Genomic DNA, 18719 nt, shown 5'->3' with positions numbered 1-18719 from the left:
GTTTTTAAATTTTTTTGAGAATCTCTCTCCTGTCAATCGCGCCATGAAGGCCACACCTTTTCCGGTGGGAGGGGGAGGGATTATAAAACTCGGAAGTGTGGGTGTGGCTCAGTCTCTGTATGATGGGGGAAAGTGTGGTGTTTTGTGTGGTTTTATGGTGGTTTCATGGTGGTTTCACCCTGCTTTTGAAATGGTGTGAAACTGCATTTGAATGTGGTGGCCTTGCACCCTGCATGAAGGTATGAAACTGCATTTGAATGTGGTGGCCTTGCACCCTGCATGAAATGGTATGAAACTGCATTTGAATGTGGTGGCCTTGCACCCTGCATGAAATGGTATGAAACTGCATTTGAATTTGGTGGCCTTGCACCCTGCTTGAAGTGGTATGAAACTGCACTGGAATTTGGTGGCCTTGTACCCTGCTTGAAGTGGTAAGAAACTGCACTTGAATTTGGTGGCCTTGCACCCTGCTTGAAATGGTAGGAAAATGGATTTGAATTTGGTGGCCTTGCACCCTGCTTGAAATGGAATTTCAAGGAATAGCCATGAGTCAAGTGCCAGCCCGCCAGGCATGAGTGAGCTGCCAGCACATCAGACTTGAGGACTGAGCCGCCACCCCAAGAATCCATTTGGCCCACAATGTCCATACTAGCCCTCTGGAGACCAGTCCTTTCAGCCCACAACACCCATACCAGCGCTCCAGAAAGCCCCCACTGGCCACCAATATTGGAATTGGTGGAGAGGTAGAATATTGAGTTGGGGGACCAGCCTTCCCATGTGACCCAACTTAGTCTAGTATTTTTTTAAAGTTCAGTATATATATAAAAAGCAGACAAATAAACAAACAATAATATTAAATTTTACTTCGGAGTCACGTGAGTGACTACGTGAAGAGCCCGCTCAGCACGCATGCGCGGCATTGCGTTCACGCAGGCAACAGCGACGCAGCGGGAGTAGGCAGCTCCCGCTACAAGCCTGAAGGAAAGGTCCGTTAGGTCCTTCAGTTTACTTACCTTCAGTTTAAACTAGCAACTTTGCATTTGTTTTTGCTCCAGGGGGAGCAAAGCAGCAGAGGGAAGCGGCCCCCGTTCGACTCCAGGGAAGGAGCCGACAGTGGAGGGGGGAGAGGTGGCAACGGGACCGCACACGCTGTGGTCCACAGCAGGGTACTGCGCCGATGCCCAGTCCGCTAAACAGCTGTCTGACCAACAGCAGCGGACTGAAGGGAAATTTAAAAACCGGCCGGCACCCCTGCAGACCCCCGACAAGGAGATTCACCGCCCAAGAACCGCTGAAATGCCGCCCGAAAACGGCAGACAGCCTCTAACAGCAAGGTCAGGACCAACCTCAGGCTGGAGACAGACACGGAAGATGGAATCAACACTTCAAACAAGAAACAAGAGTGTCTGTTTCTCCAAGCCAGAGGAAGGTCATGGAGCTAAAAACTCCAGCGAGACTTGCCTCAGGAGCAGGGGCAAGTCCGCAAAGGGAGCTTAACACTCCCACTCCAGTGCCTCCACACTGGCCATCTCCCTTGTCGAGCGATCGATGGGGACCAGAGCTGGGCTGGTCAAGAAGAGGGGTCACTGGCTGAAGAGGAGTATGCTGAGGTACAGGATCAGGAAGAGCTGCTGGGTGTGGCCGCTATGTGGCTCCACCACTAGCGAGATGGCTTTTCAGTCTCAACTGGCGGCCAGCTTACTACCTGTTCTTCTCAAAAAACCTCTCCAAGACAGGTAGTCATGAGGTGTTGGATTTCATCACGCCTCCCCTAAATTGCATTTACTCAAAGTGCCCACCGTTATTGGGGGGTACATTGAGCATAGCTTTTAAAAACCCAAACATCTCAAAATGAATTTGATATCCCTGATGTCGGCTATCATTTTCTCATGCTCATCCCAGAGGGTCAGAGTAGTATGGCAAAACACGTAACCCTACTGCTCGTAATGCTCCGCAACTTCTCAGGAAGTCATAAAACCTGCCCTCAACTTAAGAAATTTACAGGACTGTGAGAACGCCGACCTCACAACCACAGATCCTGCTATCTGGCTAAGTTACCAAACTAAGCCTAAAAAACTGGACGAAGTGTCCAAAATATTCGGCTCAAGAGGGCAGGGTCTGGAATGAGCACCACACTAAACCAGTCAGCAGTACCTCTAACGCGAGCTCGGGGCCTGCATGCCAATCCCGTAAGCCTTTCAGGCCAGGGCCCAGAGCAGACCCCATGGAAAATGTGCCACCGCCCAACAAACAACATCCCTACAGACAAGGAACCAGAAACCGAAGAAACAACAGTGAAGACAGATAAGTATGGTTCCTACCATCACATAAAGGTGAAGGGTTTGTACTTACAGAGGGGAGGGAATCACACCTGGTTGGGAAGCTATCACTCTTGGTGGTTATATTCCAAATAGAATTAATATCTTGCCACCAGTACAGCATGGGGTCTACCCTCCCTCTAATAAACATGAGGGTCTAGCTTCTGGGGAAATATACCAGGGGTCATAAGAAATCCCATATAGCCTTGGGTACCCTAATAACCACAGATGGTGAATGTCACACCATCATTGATTAAAACCACATGAAATATTCATCAGGTATACCCACTTATGGAATCTGTAACTGCTACCATGGATTCCTAGGATACTTTATGGTAAACATCGACTTTAAAGATGCATACTATTCAGTAGCCCTTCATAAGGCTTCGGGTATACCACAATTTACCTGGATGGGGTAACCATGGCAAGCATTTCCATTTTTCATTCACTGCACATCTCGCATATGTATGTGACTAGACTTGGTTAATATGAGCTGAAGCTATCCAGAATCAAAACAGCCCTGACACTTTAAGGAACATTACGTCATGGCATGTCTATATATTCACGACAGACTATCCTTGCATGTAGCTATCAGCAGCATTAGCTACTAACTTATTTAGCCTGGGCTCTGTCATATATCCAGATATCTACGTTGACCCTATCCACAACATTGTCTATCTGGAATTCATTAATACTATCAGTTATGGCACATCAACCACCTATCGTCTGCGTGATAGAGTATTGGGATCAGTAGCAGCTTTACTAGCAACTGAACATTGTACCTTTCCAGTGAGCTAGATACTAGTGTTCAACTATATTCCATACCTAGAATATGGTGGAAAATGGGCTATCTGGAGTTATCATCACTTAGACACTGGGCATTAACCTAGATAGTAATTTTGAGTATGTTCTATTGAGTATATTCATCGGACTGGCTGTAAGGCCACAAATGGACCTGACCTGGGGTTTTTTCATAGGAAGAGAACTTAACATTTCTGATGCCTTCCCCACAGTGGAGATTGATTCTGCTGTGGGGGGACGTATATGTGTCAAACTCTATACATATGTTATGTCCATTTCTTCTTGTTTGTTAACCTTTTTCTATGGTATGCAAACATCCAAAGTTGTTTTAAGTGGCCAGTGTCATTATGGAATTCATTTGTAAATGCAATTGTGTAGCAGCCTCAAGCTCTTCAGAGAAGGAGGATTGTATTTGTATGCTTTCCACCTTTTTTTCTTGAGTAACATTCTTGTGTGTCCTGATATAGATACTAAGCTTTGCTAGCACTTGGTGCCAATGCGAGTTGACTTTAAACGTGCTATATAATAAAATTACTTACCATTAGTGAAGCATATTGCTCAGTAGTTCACCGTTTTGCATGTTCGTTTATAAATTAACAACATCACAGTGGTGACATATACCAAACCACTTGGGCGGAATAAAATCGATATCATGTGACAATTTATTTAACAATTGGTAACCGTATGTCGTCAAACATGTTTGACCATCAGTAACTTAGCTATCAGGTGAGCTAAATACTGTAAACGAACATTTAAACCAAAATATTTGCTGAGATTAATAATAATAATAATAATAATAATAAATTTTATTTTCGGGCGCCTTTCAAAATCTCAAGGACACCTTACAGAAATTAACAGAAGAGAAAGAACATATAGCCGGAGTAAAATAAATAATAAGGACATCACCATTACACAAATTAAAGACAGAAATCGCTCCAAAGACAAAAAATCAAAAAACACAATGTGAAGAGAGAGCAGCGGCAGCTAAAGCGCGCCAGCGTACACTCTCCCTTCCGACAGCCATCTTGGACACAGACTAACATATTCACATTACACACAAAAATTACAAATTACAAAAAAAAGATTACAAAGCAATATGGTCACCAGATATCGGCTTCCTTATATTCCAATTAAAGCGCCACGTACCAATGTATGTCGCATGAAACCAAACTCAAGGCAGCGGCTATGGACACATTCCCACGTATTGAGGGGGGGGGGGATCTAATCTCTATGTTCTCCCCTTCTTCTACCTCATCAATAGGTACTAGGGCCTCATCAGTCGGGTACTACGCAAAATACAGTGGACTAAACCCACAGTCATGGTTTCCAGTGGTCCTCGACATGGCCATTAAAAGACCACTGCTGGGCCTGGATTGCAGAATTGGGAAGACCACTGCTGGGCCTGGATCAGACAGCACTATCAACATGATGACAGCATTCCGTCGCATGTCCACTAGGGAACATACCTGACGAACATCAAGAAGTGGGAAGAAACTGCTCAAACACAGGAACTACACATTCAACTACATACAAAAACCTGTACTGGAGTTCTGGCAGGACTTCACCACAATAAAGGATTCAGCCAGAAGTGCTCTGTCAGCCTACTTAACTCGGGTGCCAGGACCACAGGCCATAGGGTACCTCCCGCTGGTGATCAAATGCAGGAGAGGTTAATCCCCCAGACCCAGGTACACCCAAATCTGGGATGTCAGTGTGGACCTGACGTACCTTAGGGGATGGTCACCAGCCAGGTCCCTCAACCTGGAACAGCCCACCCTGAAAGGACATGCTGATGGCCTTGTCTCAGCACAAAGAGTCCAGTTCCTCCATCCACTACGATTGGACAATATGGTCCACTACACCACGTTACATTACTATTAGGGACTGGGCAAACAGAGCAGACCAGGAACATCAGGTCTAGTCATGGAATTCCGGGCATACCCACCTGAACCACGGTTATGTGTCATGACCCACTTATTGAACTACATCAACACAATAAGTAATCCTCGAGGGAGAGAAAAAGCCTTATGGGTCAGCCACAAGAAACATTATGGTCAGGTGACGAGCCAAACTATCTCAAGTGGCTCAAGCAGGTACTGGGAGTCGCTGGAGTACATATTAACGTGTATAAATCTTACTCCACCAGGACAGCATCCACATCAGTGACTAAGAGGATGGACGTGCCAATGGACCACACCCTGGCTACAGCGGGGTGGTCTAGGGCGTATACGTTCCAAACTTTTATAACAAACCACTGACAGAACCTGTATCGTTTGCAGAAAAAGAATCTGCAAAAAATATATAATTTAAGCCCGGGAGAGCATTTGGTTTTGTTGTTGTTAATAACACCATTATTGTTTTTACAAACAGATTCATGGTTGATTACGATAACATACTTCCTCCCTCGAAAGACTTCGGCAGCGAGTGAAGTATGAACTGTTACACGGTTTGAAATCACAGAGCTTTAAAATCTTCACGTAGTCACTCACGTGACTCCGAAGTAAAATAGTAAGATTAAACGAGAACTTACCAGTTTGAAGTTTGATCTGTATTTTATGAGGAGTTACGATGAGGGATTACGTGCCCTCCGCTCCCACCCTCAATAATATGGGTCAAACTGATAACTAAGGTCTCCTTTTCTTTACTATGTTTATTTCAATAACTGTGTCTGTCTGTGATTCCACACCGCTGCTTTGAAGTATGTCGCGCATGCGTGCTGAGCGGGCTCTTCACGTAATCCCTCATCGTAACTCCTCATAAAATACAGATCAAACTTCAAACTGGTAAGTTCTCGTTTAATCTTACTAATATACAGTGCATTCAGAAAGTATTCAGACCCCTTCACTTTTACCTCATTTTGTTACGTTACAGCATTATTTTAAAATTGATTAAATTATTATTTTTTTGTCATCAATCTACACACAATACTCCAGAATGAAGAAGCGAAAACAGGTGTTTAGAAATGTTTGCAAACTAATTAAAAAGAAATAACTGAAATATCACATTTACATAAGTATTCAGACCCTTTGCTATGACACTCAAAATTGAGCTTAGGTTCATCCTGTTTCCATTGATTATCCTTGAGATGTTTCTACAACTTGATTGGAGTACGCCAGTGGTAAATTAAATTGATTGGACATGATTTGGGAAGGCACACACCTGTCTATATAAGTTCCCACAGTTGACAGTGCATGTCAGAGCAAAAACCAAGCCATGAGGACAACGGAATTGTCCGTAGACCTCCGAGACAGGATTGTGTCGAGACACAGATCTGGGGAAGGGTATAAAACAATTTCTGCAGCATTGCAGGTCCCGAAGAGCACAATGGCCTCCGTCATACTTAAATGGAAGAACTTTGGAACCACCAGGACTCTTCATAGAGCTGGCCGCCCGACCAAACTGAGCAATCGGGGGAGAAGGGCCTTGGTCAGGGAGGTGACCAAGAACCCGATGGTCACTCTGACAGAGCTCCAGAGTTCCTCTGTGGAGATGGGAGAACCTTCCAGAAGGACAACTATATCTGCAGCACTCCACCAATCAGGCCTTTATGGTAGAGTAGGCAGATGGAAGCCACTCCTCAGAAAAAGGCACATGACAGCCCGCTTGGAGTTTGCCAAAAGGCAAGATTCTCTGGTCTAATGAAACCAAGATTGAACTCTTTGGTCTGAATGTCAAGCATCACGTCTGGAGGAAACCAGGCACCGCTCATCACCTGGCCAATACCATACCTACAGTGAAGCATGGTGGTGGCAGCATCATGCTGTGGGGATGTTTTTCAGCGGCAGGAACTGGGAGACTAGTCAGGATCGAGGGAAAGGTGAATGGAGCAAAGTACAGAGAGATCCTTGATGCAAACCTGCTCCAGAGCGTTCTGGACATCAGACCGGGACTGAGGTTCACATTCTAACAGGACAATGACCCTGACCACACAGCCAACACAACGCAGGAGTGGCTTTGTGACAAGTCTGTGAATCTCCATGAGTGGCCCAGCTACAGCCCGGACTTGAACCCGATCGAACATCTCTGGAGGGACCTGAAAGTAGCTGGGCATCGACGCTCCCCATCCAACCTGACAGAGCTTGAGAGAATCTGCAGAGAAGAATGGGAGAAATTATCCAAATACAGGTGTGCCAAGCTTGTAGCGTCATACCCAAGAAGACTTGAGGCTGTAATCGCTGCCAAAGCTGCCTCAACAAGGTACTGAGTAAAGGGTCTGAATACTTATGTAAATGTAATATTTCAGTTATTTCTTTTTAATTACTTTGCAAAAATTTCTAAACACTTGTTTTCGCTTTTTATTATGGGGTATTATGTGTAGATTGATGATAAAAAAAGAATTTAATCAATTTTAGAATAAGGCTGTAACGTAACAAAATGTGGAAAAGTGAAGGGGTCTGAATACTTTCTGAATGCACCGTATGTATATAAATAACATTTTATGAAGGTCAGGATATATACATACTGTACACTGAACTTTTTTGTTATTATGGGTTTTACAGAGTACTGTGTCTGCATATCTGTTGTGCCGCTGCAAGCAAGAATTTCATTGTCCTATTATTGGAACATATGACAATAAACCACTCTTGACTCTTGACTCCTTCCAGCAAATTGATATCCCAGATTGTTATGCTGGAAGGCACGGCGGTGAGGACAGGCACATGACGTAGACATGTAGACATCAGGCAGATCATGACGTTAATCGGTGCAGCGAGCTGATTTGATGCCAGAGCTGTGATTTTAATCTCAATGCACTTTCTAACAACAATGATGACTGAACACGAGTTCATAAAAGACTCCTCCGGTGCCCTCTAAAGGGATCGGCAACCATTTGCAGGTTCAGTGCAGTTGCTGTCTTCTGGTTGTCCCGGCACACATCTGATACTTTCTACAATTGCTTCAATTGCAGAAGATTATAAAGGTACTATTAACCAGGTGGCAAATGTCTTTTCACCGATGGCCTTTATCAATCAGGGTATCGAGAGTACCATGTCCAGGGACCCCAAGAAGGGTCCCGACCCGAAACGTCACCCATTCCTTCTCTCCAGAGATGCTGCCTGTCCCGCTGAGTTACACCAGTTTTTTGTGTCTATCTTCGGTTTAAACCAGCATCTGCAGTTCCTTCCTACACAGTCCAACAGTCCTTTCAGGTTAGGCAGATCCTTCCTTAGATATAGTGCTCAAAATCGCACACAGTACTCCAAATGTGGCCTGATCAGCGCCTTATGGAGCCTCACTATTACATCCCTGGTTTGGTATTCTAGCCCTCTTGAAATAAATGCTCACATTGCGTTTGCCTTCTTTACTACCGATTCGACTTGCAGATTGTCGTTTTGGGACTCCTGCAACAGCACTACCAAGTCCGTTTGCACCTCCAATTTCAGGTATGCAACACAAAGAATTTAGCTGTGACCTGTCACATGTGATAATAAAGCATCCACCACCCAATCAATTAATCAAAATTATTCACTTTAAACTTTACTAGATTGCTGCATTCAGCTACCCTGCAGAGGGTGAGACAGCAGTGTTCTAAACCTGCATGTGAACACCATGACACAAAGCCACCATGACATCTGCCGCCCTGATAGTAGTATGTAAAATCACCAGAAACGTACAGCGTAGATTGGTCAAAACCTTTTTCCTCGGGTGCAAATTACAAGGACTAGAGGGCATAAGCTTTAGAGTGAGAGGAGCAAAGTTTAAATGAGGTGTGCGGGGCAAGTTGTTTTACACAGAGGGTGGTGAGTGCCTGGACTGTGCTGCCAGTAGTGGTGGTTGAGGCAAGGACAACTGTAGCATTTAAGATGCTCTTAGATTGCCATATGGATATGCAGGGAATGGGCACAGTGTGCTGGAGTAACTTACCAGCATCTGTATTGTGTATTTAGACTTCACTTTAGACTTTAGAGATACAATGCGGAAACAGACCCTTCGGCCCACCGAGTCCGTGTCAACCTGTGATCACCCCGTACACTAGCACAATCCAACACATTAGGGACAATTTACGACTTTACCAAAGCCAATTAACCTACAAATCTGTACGTCTTTGGAATGTGGGAGGAAACCAGAGAACCCAGAGAAAACCCACGGCATATAAGTTCCATACAGACAGCACCTGTAATTAGGATCAAACACGGAACTCTGGCGCGGTAAGGCAGAAACTCTACGGCTATGCTGATGTGCTCCCAGCTTCTGTAGTTCTTTGTTTCCACGATATGCCGGGAATGGAAGAAGGATATGCAACAGGTGCGATTGATCAGATGAGATGAGATTAGTTCAACTTGACATCATGTTGAGTGAGAACATTGTGGGCCGAAGGGCCTGTTCCTGTGCTGGTACTCTTGTGCGATCTAATGCATTGAAGCTGCAAGCAGACATGCGATAGCGTGGCCCATTTACAAAACTGTTACAATCTCATCAACACTCCATCGATTGGTTCAGAACAAGGGGCCATTCATGACGTCAACAAATCAATGAAAGGACAATGGGTTTTGGAGAAGCCATTATCCCCAGAACATCTTTCTTCTCTGACAATTTTACTGTTGTGTCTGAGTAAACAGACTCAACACAATATAAAATGGGTTCTCTTGCAAATTGAATTAGGAATGTGTAGAGTTAATTCCATCTCACTCTCCATCGAACGGCTTGTCTGAAAACTGAGTAAACATGTCTTTACACAACCAGCAATTAAAAAGGAACCAAGTTCAAATGGCTCTTTCTATTTCTGAAATGAATTACCTTGTTTATTCAAGATTTTCATAAAATGTCGGTACTATATAACTACATTTAAAATAATGTGGACAAGTGTGTAGATAGGAATACTTTTGAGAGATATGGAAGATGGACACCTAAATGCTGGAGTAACTCAGAAGGTCAGGCAGCATCTCTGGAGAAAAGGAATAGGTGATGTTTCGGGTCAAGACCCTTCTTCAGTCACCTATTCCTTTTCTCCAGAAATGCTGCCTGATCAGCTGAGTTACTCCAGCATTTTGTGTCTATCTTTGGTATAAACCAGCATCTGCATTTCCTTTCTACACATTTTGAGGGATATATGCCAAACGCAGACAGTTGGGACTAGCATGGATGGGGTATGTTGGCCGGCATAGGCAAGTTGGGCCGAAGGGCCTGTTTCCATGCTGTGTGACTCTATACTCCGTGACTCAATCTCAGTCCTAACTAGCTGACCCCATGGCACCCGCATCCACATCAGGAGGATTCAGAGTCTTAGCGTCAATCCCTCACAGGCTGCTATATTTCAATAGGACCACTTCACATTTTTCTACATCGCAACAAACGTACTCCCCACTTTCCTATCCTTTCTTGACAACAGAAATCGTTTCATCCCTGGAATCAATATAGTGAACATTTGTTGCATCAGCTCAAGACAAATACTCCCCTCCTACCTCTCGATTCTCCCCTCCTCCCCTGATTTACATGTTCTCCCTGTGACCATGTAAATCAGTATGTAGGATAGAATTAATGTCTGGAGATGGCTGGTCAGCACAGTCTTGGCGGACGGAACGGCCAGTTTCTGCACTGTATCTCTAAAGTTTTAAGTCTAAGTAAAGCAGTAGACACACCCTGGAATATATTTATGACACAGGAGTAGGGATGCTCGAAAGCTTCAGGTTCCTAGGAATAAATTTGTCGCATAGAAGCGATGGCCAAAAAAGCACACAAATACCTCTACTTCCTTAGAAGACTTAGGAATTGGGCATGTTCCAAACATCCCTCACTAACTTCTACAGAAACACAATAGAAAGCATTTTATCGGGATGCATCACAGCTTGGTTTGGGAACAGCTCCATCTAAGACCACAATAAATTGCAGAGAGTTGTGGACGTAGCATATGCAAACCAACCTCCCTTCCATTGACTTCATCCACACTCCACTCTGCCTCGGCAAGCTTGTCAGCATAATCACGAACCAGTGTCCCCCTGATCACTCCCTCTTCTCCCCTCTGCTATCAGGCAAGATGTATAGAAGTGTGAAAATGCATACCTCCAGATTCAGAGACAGTTTCTTCCCAGCTGTTATCAGGCAATTGAACCTAATCACCAAGTAGACCCCACTTGTGCCAAGTAGAGCATAGTCCTGAGCTACTATTTACCTCGTTTTAGACATTCAAACTATCTTTAATTGGACTGTATTGGACTTTATCTTGCACCAAATGTTAAGGCCCTGTCCCACTTAGGCGACTTCTTTGGTGAGTGCAGGAGACTCTGCGCTCGCCACAAGATCGCCGCATGGTCACCACATGGTCGCAGGTGGTCTCCTTCATGGTCGGGAGGAGTTCCCGCATTCTGGGAACTAGTCGTGGCCTCAGTATGGTCGCCGAAAATTTTTCAACATCTGAAAAAATTTCTGCGACCAAAAATTGGTCGCCATGGAGTAAATCGATACTTTGTAGTCGTAGGTCTAGTCGTAGTGGGGTCGTAGGTAATGGTAGGTAGTCATCATAGTCGTAGGTAGTCTTAGCTAATCGCCTTTGCTGACCGGTCATTTTCATTGGCTCATTGCAAAAAAAAAGGGATGTAAACAGCAGCATGTAGTGCCCTGTCAGACGGTGTGAGACATGGCTCCGAGGAGAAGGCTTCAGCACAGGGGCAGGGCACAACCCTCAACACCACCCACCAGGCAGTTATCAACATTTGTTTGTTTATAAGACTTTTGTATGTTTCATTGCCAATAAAGGAAATCCCTGACTTTTTAACCTCAAATTGATGTATGAATATCATTATTTTTCATAGTAGTCCCTCATGTCATCGCTTATATCTCATATTTCATTTCTCATATATTTAGATCATTGAAACACACACAAACACAAGGAAGGAATGCACTGTATTTAAAGTTTGACTTTTCACATTTATTTTGATGAAGAAAACAGACACAAGCACTTCAAATGCACTGCATTTAAAAGGATTTTATTTTTATACATCTCAAACAAGCAATACACTGAATTTAAAAGAACATGCTTGAAAAATCTAACGTCATTTTTTTAGGTGATCTTGTGACTATAGAGTCGTAGCTTGTCGTAGCTTGCTTTCTGTGATCGTGGGAGTAGTCGTCTGTAAGTCGAAGGTGGTCGTCTTCAGTCCCCACTATTGGGTCGCCAATTGTCACGAGTGCATTGGCGATTAAGTCGTCGATAGTTGTAGCTTGTCCTACATAGTTGTAGGATGCCTTCTACACAGTTGTAGGATGCATTTGATACATTCAATTTTCAGCGATTCAACAAGACTAAGACAGTCACCTGCACTCGCAAAAGAAGTCAGGACAGGCCCTTTATTCCTTTATACAGTATCTGTACACTGTGGACAGCTTGATTGCAATCATGTGTAGTCTTTCTGCTGACTAGATAGCATGCAACAAATAAGTTTTTCACGGTACCACGGTACCAAAGTCCACTGCACCAAGTGACAATAATAAACTAAGCTTAACTAAACTAAACAAATACCAGTTCTTGCCCAAAAGCCGCCTAGCCTCTTGTCCTTTCCGCACTCCATTCAGGCAGTGTAGGGCATGTCATAGTTATATTACGTGGAAACAGGCCCTTCCACCCAACTTGTATACACCAACCAATATGCCCCCATCAACACTAGTCCCACCTGCTTGCGTTTGGCCCATATCCCTCTAAACCTATCTTATCCATGAAGAGAGACCTACATGTGATCTTCCTCGATCTGGCCAATGCATTTGGTTCAGTTCCCCATGAACTCCTTTGGGAATCTTTTGCCTTTTTCCATGTACCAGAGCTCATCACCACACTGGTCAAGAAGCTATTTCCAAGACCTGCAGCTGTGCTTCACAACAGCTGACTTCAGTACAACATGGCAGCGCTTGGAAGTAGGCATCATGGCAGGCTGCACAGTCCTCACCCTTGGCCTTTACAATGGCCATGGAAGTCATCATCAGGGCCTCAAAATGGGTGGTGGGCGGTGAACGAACCAGGGCTGGGCTCCGTCTGCCACCCATCAGGGCATACATGGACGACATGACCACACTAACCACTACTGCAGCATGCACCAATGCGGCTACTTGGAAAGCTGCAGGAGAACATCAAGTGGGCCCGAATGAAGATCAAACCAAGTAAATCTCGAAGCATCTCCATAGTCAAGGGGGTGCTTAGAGACACAAGGTTCTGTATCGGTGACGACCCTATACCAACAGTGTCTGAACAGCCAGTTAAAAGCCTGGGAAGATGGTACAATGCAAGTCTCAAGGATAAAGAGCAGGTGGAACAACTAAGGCAAGAAATTGTCAATGGCCTGGAGAACATCAATCTGACCCTACTGCCTGGGAAACTGAAGCTCTGGTGCCTACAGTTTGGACTCCTTCCTCGGACAATGTGGCCACTGACCATTTATGAAGCCCCAATAACAACTGTGGAGAAGATGGAGCGAACCATAACTTCATACGCGAAGAAATGGCTCGGGGTCCCACGATGTCTAACTAACATCGGCCTATATGGCAAAGGGGTCCTGGAACTACCTCTCACTAGTCTAACAGAGGAATACAAGTGTTCTAAAGTAAGACTTCAGATGACACTGAGGGACTCTAGAGACAAGACCATCAGTGCTGTTGCGCCGCCCCTAGTAACTGGCCGGAAGTGGACGCCATCTGATGCAGTACAGCAAGCTTCATCAGCCCTGAGATACAAAGACATCGTGGGGCAAGTCCAGCAGGGAAGAGGAGGCTTTGGCCTTACGACAAGTAAACCAACTTGGCGAAAGGCCACAACATCAGAGCGGAGGACATTGGTGGTCGAGGAGGTGCGGCGACAAGAGGAGGCCGCAAGAAGTGCAAAGGCGGTCTCTCTTGCCAAACAGGGGCAATGGATGCAGTGGGAAGGTGTGGAGCGGAGGAAGATCAGCTGGAAAGAACTATGGGAAATGGAAGCAAGCAAGATCAGCTTCATCATCAGAGCGACTTATGACGTGCTTCCATCACCAAAGAACCTCCATCAGTGGTACGGCGAGGATCCAACCTGTGCCCTCTGCCCAACTCCAGCGACCCTCAAACACATCATGGTAGGCTGCAAGACCAGCCTCACGCAAGGGAGATACACGTGGCGGCATAATCAGGTACTAAAAAGCCTGGCATCAGCCCTTGAGAACAGGCGGTGTGCGACCAACTCCTTGCCTCCGAGAGCAAGCAACCCCCTCCCCCTAAGGGCAACAACCTTTGTCTGAGAAGGACAGAAAACATCTAAACATCCTTCCACCAGATCAGAAGAAGGAAACCTATGCAGGGCCCGCGACTGGAGGATGCTGGCGGACATCGGCCGACAACTAGTTTTTCCACCTGAAATTGCTTCCACCAACCTCAGGCCAGACTTGGTGTTCTGGTCCCCTTCACAGAAGACTGCTTACATCATAGAGCTCACAGTTCCATGGGAGAACTCTGTTGAGGAGGCCTATGAGCGTAAGAAGCTGCGTTACGCAGAGCTTGCAGCAGAGGCAACGCAGCGTGGCTGGAACACCAAAGTCTATCCAGTTGAAGTGGGATGCAGAGGATTTGTCGCGTCATCTACCATCAGACTGCTGAAGGAGCTTGGAATCCACGGTCAGGCTCTGCGGAAGACCATAAGATCACTCTCAGAGGCGGCTGAAAGAAGCAGCCGGTGGATTTGGCTCAAGCGGAAAGACCCATGCTGGGCCCCAAGTATTTCAGGGTGAATCTTTGGGACGGTTTGACACGGGACACGCGCTGAGGACTGATCATCCTGCAGCGGGCCGCCCTTGTGGAGGGTGTATAGTGTTAAAAGGCCGAAACACCCAGTGATGCAAGGGTACACTACTGATGATGTGTCCTGTGCCCAACTGTCCTAAAGGTTACCCAGGCCAAGATATACGTATCCACTCCCCCACCACCCCCCCCCCCCCGCCCCCCCCCCCACAGATGTTGAGCGTCTACCACTCTCAACAATCAACGAATGTCGTGAAATGCTCCCCACCTATTGGCACAAGGGACTTCTTAACATCTTGTCCTGTGTATTTGATTCAGATCATTGAAACACACACAAACACAAGGAAGGAATGCACTGTATTTAAAGTTTGACTTTTCACATTTATTTTGATGAAGAAAACAGACACAAGCACTTCAAATGCACTGCATTTAAAAGGATTTTATTTTTATACATCTCAAACAAGCAATACACTGAATTTAAAAGAACATGCTTGAAAAATCTAACGTCATTTTTTTAGGTGATCTTGTGACTATAGAGTCGTAGCTTGTCGTAGCTTGCTTTCTGTGATCGTGGGAGTAGTCGTCTGTAAGTCGAAGGTGGTCGTCTTCAGTCCCCACTATTGGGTCGCCAATTGTCACGAGTGCATTGGCGATTAAGTCGTCGATAGTTGTAGCTTGTCCTACATAGTTGTAGGATGCCTTCTACACAGTTGTAGGATGCATTTGATACATTCAATTTTCAGCGATTCAACAAGACTAAGACAGTCACCTGCACTCGCAAAAGAAGTCAGGACAGGCCCTTTATTCCTTTATACAGTATCTGTACACTGTGGACAGCTTGATTGCAATCATGTGTAGTCTTTCTGCTGACTAGATAGCATGCAACAAATAAGTTTTTCACGGTACCACGGTACCAAAGTCCACTGCACCAAGTGACAATAATAAACTAAGCTTAACTAAACTAAACAAATACCAGTTCTTGCCCAAAAGCCGCCTAGCCTCTTGTCCTTTCCGCACTCCATTCAGGCAGTGTAGGGCATGTCATAGTTATATTACGTGGAAACAGGCCCTTCCACCCAACTTGTATACACCAACCAATATGCCCCCATCAACACTAGTCCCACCTGCTTGCGTTTGGCCCATATCCCTCTAAACCTATCTTATCCATGAAGAGAGACCTACATGTGATCTTCCTCGATCTGGCCAATGCATTTGGTTCAGTTCCCCATGAACTCCTTTGGGAATCTTTTGCCTTTTTCCATGTACCAGAGCTCATCACCACACTGGTCAAGAGCTATTTCCAAGACCTGCAGCTGTGCTTCACAACAGCTGACTTCAGTACAACATGGCAGCGCTTGGAAGTAGGCATCATGGCAGGCTGCACAGTCTCACCCTTGGCCTTTACAATGGCCATGGAAGTCATCATCAGGGCCTCAAAATGGGTGGTGGGCGGTGAACGAACCAGGGCTGGGCTCCGTCTGCCACCCATCAGGGCATACATGGACGACATGACCACACTAACCACTACTGCAGCATGCACCAATGCGGCTACTTGGAAAGCTGCAGGAGAACATCAAGTGGGCCCGAATGAAGATCAAACCAAGTAAATCTCGAAGCATCTCCATAGTCAAGGGGGTGCTTAGAGACACAAGGTTCTGTATCGGTGACGACCCTATACCAACAGTGTCTGAACAGCCAGTTAAAAGCCTGGGAAGATGGTACAATGCAAGTCTCAAGGATAAAGAGCAGGTGGAACAACTAAGGCAAGAAATTGTCAATGGCCTGGAGAACATCAATCTGACCCTACTGCCTGGGAAACTGAAGCTCTGGTGCCTACAGTTTGGACTCCTTCCTCGGACAATGTGGCCACTGACCATTTATGAAGCCCCAATAACAACTGTGGAGAAGATGGAGCGAACCATAACTTCATACGCGAAGAAATGGCTCGGGGTCCCACGATGTCTAACTAACATCGGCCTATATGGCAAAGGGGTCCTGGAACTACCTCTCACTAGTCTAACAGAGGAATACAAGTGTTCTAAAGTAAGACTTCAGATGACACTGAGGGACTCTAGAGACAAGACCATCAGTGCTGTTGCGCCGCCCCTAGTAACTGGCCGGAAGTGGACGCCATCTGATGCAGTACAGCAAGCTTCATCAGCCCTGAGATACAAAGACATCGTGGGGCAAGTCCAGCAGGGAAGAGGAGGCTTTGGCCTTACGACAAGTAAACCAACTTGGCGAAAGGCCACAACATCAGAGCGGAGGACATTGGTGGTCGAGGAGGTGCGGCGACAAGAGGAGGCCGCAAGAAGTGCAAAGGCGGTCTCTCTTGCCAAACAGGGGCAATGGATGCAGTGGGAAGGTGTGGAGCGGAGGAAGATCAGCTGGAAAGAACTATGGGAAATGGAAGCAAGCAAGATCAGCTTCATCATCAGAGCGACTTATGACGTGCTTCCATCACCAAAGAACCTCCATCAGTGGTACGGCGAGGATCCAACCTGTGCCCTCTGCCCAACTCCAGCGACCCTCAAACACATCATGGTAGGCTGCAAGACCAGCCTCACGCAAGGGAGATACACGTGGCGGCATAATCAGGTACTAAAAAGCCTGGCATCAGCCCTTGAGAACAGGCGGTGTGCGACCAACTCCTTGCCTCCGAGAGCAAGCAACCCCCTCCCCCTAAGGGCAACAACCTTTGTCCTGAGAAGGACAGAAAACATCTAAACATCCTTCCACCAGATCAGAAGAAGGAAACCTATGCAGGGCCCGCGACTGGAGGATGCTGGCGGACATCGGCCGACAACTAGTTTTTCCACCTGAAATTGCTTCCACCAACCTCAGGCCAGACTTGGTGTTCTGGTCCCCTTCACAGAAGACTGCTTACATCATAGAGCTCACAGTTCCATGGGAGAACTCTGTTGAGGAGGCCTATGAGCGTAAGAAGCTGCGTTACGCAGAGCTTGCAGCAGAGGCAACGCAGCGTGGCTGGAACACCAAAGTATATACAGTTGAAGTGGGATGCAGAGGATTTGTTGCGTCATCTACCATCAGACTGCTGAAGGAGCTTGGAATCCACGGTCAGGCTCTGCGGAAGACCATAAGATCACTCTCAGAGGCGGCTGAAAGAAGCAGCCGGTGGATTTGGCTCAAGCGGAAAGACCCATGCTGGGCCCCAAGTATTTCAGGGTGAATCTTTGGGACGGTTTGACACGGGACACGCGCTGAGGACTGATCATCCTGCAGCGGGCCGCCCTTGTGGAGGGTGTATAGTGTTAAAAGGCCGAAACACCCAGTGATGCAAGGGTACACTACTGATGATGTGTCCTGTGCCCAACTGTCCTAAAGGTTACCCAGGCCAAGATATACGTATCCACTCCCCCACCCCCCCCCCCCCCCCCCCGCCCCCCCCCCCCACAGATGTTGAGCGTCTACCACTCTCAACAATCAACGAATGTCGTGAAATGCTCCCCACCTATTGGCACAAGGGACTTCTTAACATCTTGTCCTGTGTATTTGATTCAGATCATTGAAACACACACAAACACAAGGAAGGAATGCACTGTATTTAAAGTTTGACTTTTCACATTTATTTTGATGAAGAAAACAGACACAAGCACTTCAAATGCACTGCATTTAAAAGGATTTTATTTTTATACATCTCAAACAAGCAATACACTGAATTTAAAAGAACATGCTTGAAAAATCTAACGTCATTTTTTTAGGTGATCTTGTGACTATAGAGTCGTAGCTTGTCGTAGCTTGCTTTCTGTGATCGTGGGAGTAGTCGTCTGTAAGTCGAAGGTGGTCGTCTTCAGTCCCCACTATTGGGTCGCCAATTGTCACGAGTGCATTGGCGATTAAGTCGTCGATAGTTGTAGCTTGTCCTACATAGTTGTAGGATGCCTTCTACAC

Source organism: Amblyraja radiata, chromosome 8, assembly GCF_010909765.2.
Source record: "Amblyraja radiata isolate CabotCenter1 chromosome 8, sAmbRad1.1.pri, whole genome shotgun sequence".
NCBI classification, from domain to species: Eukaryota; Metazoa; Chordata; class Chondrichthyes; order Rajiformes; family Rajidae; genus Amblyraja; species Amblyraja radiata.
This window is presented reverse-complemented; position numbering follows the sequence as displayed.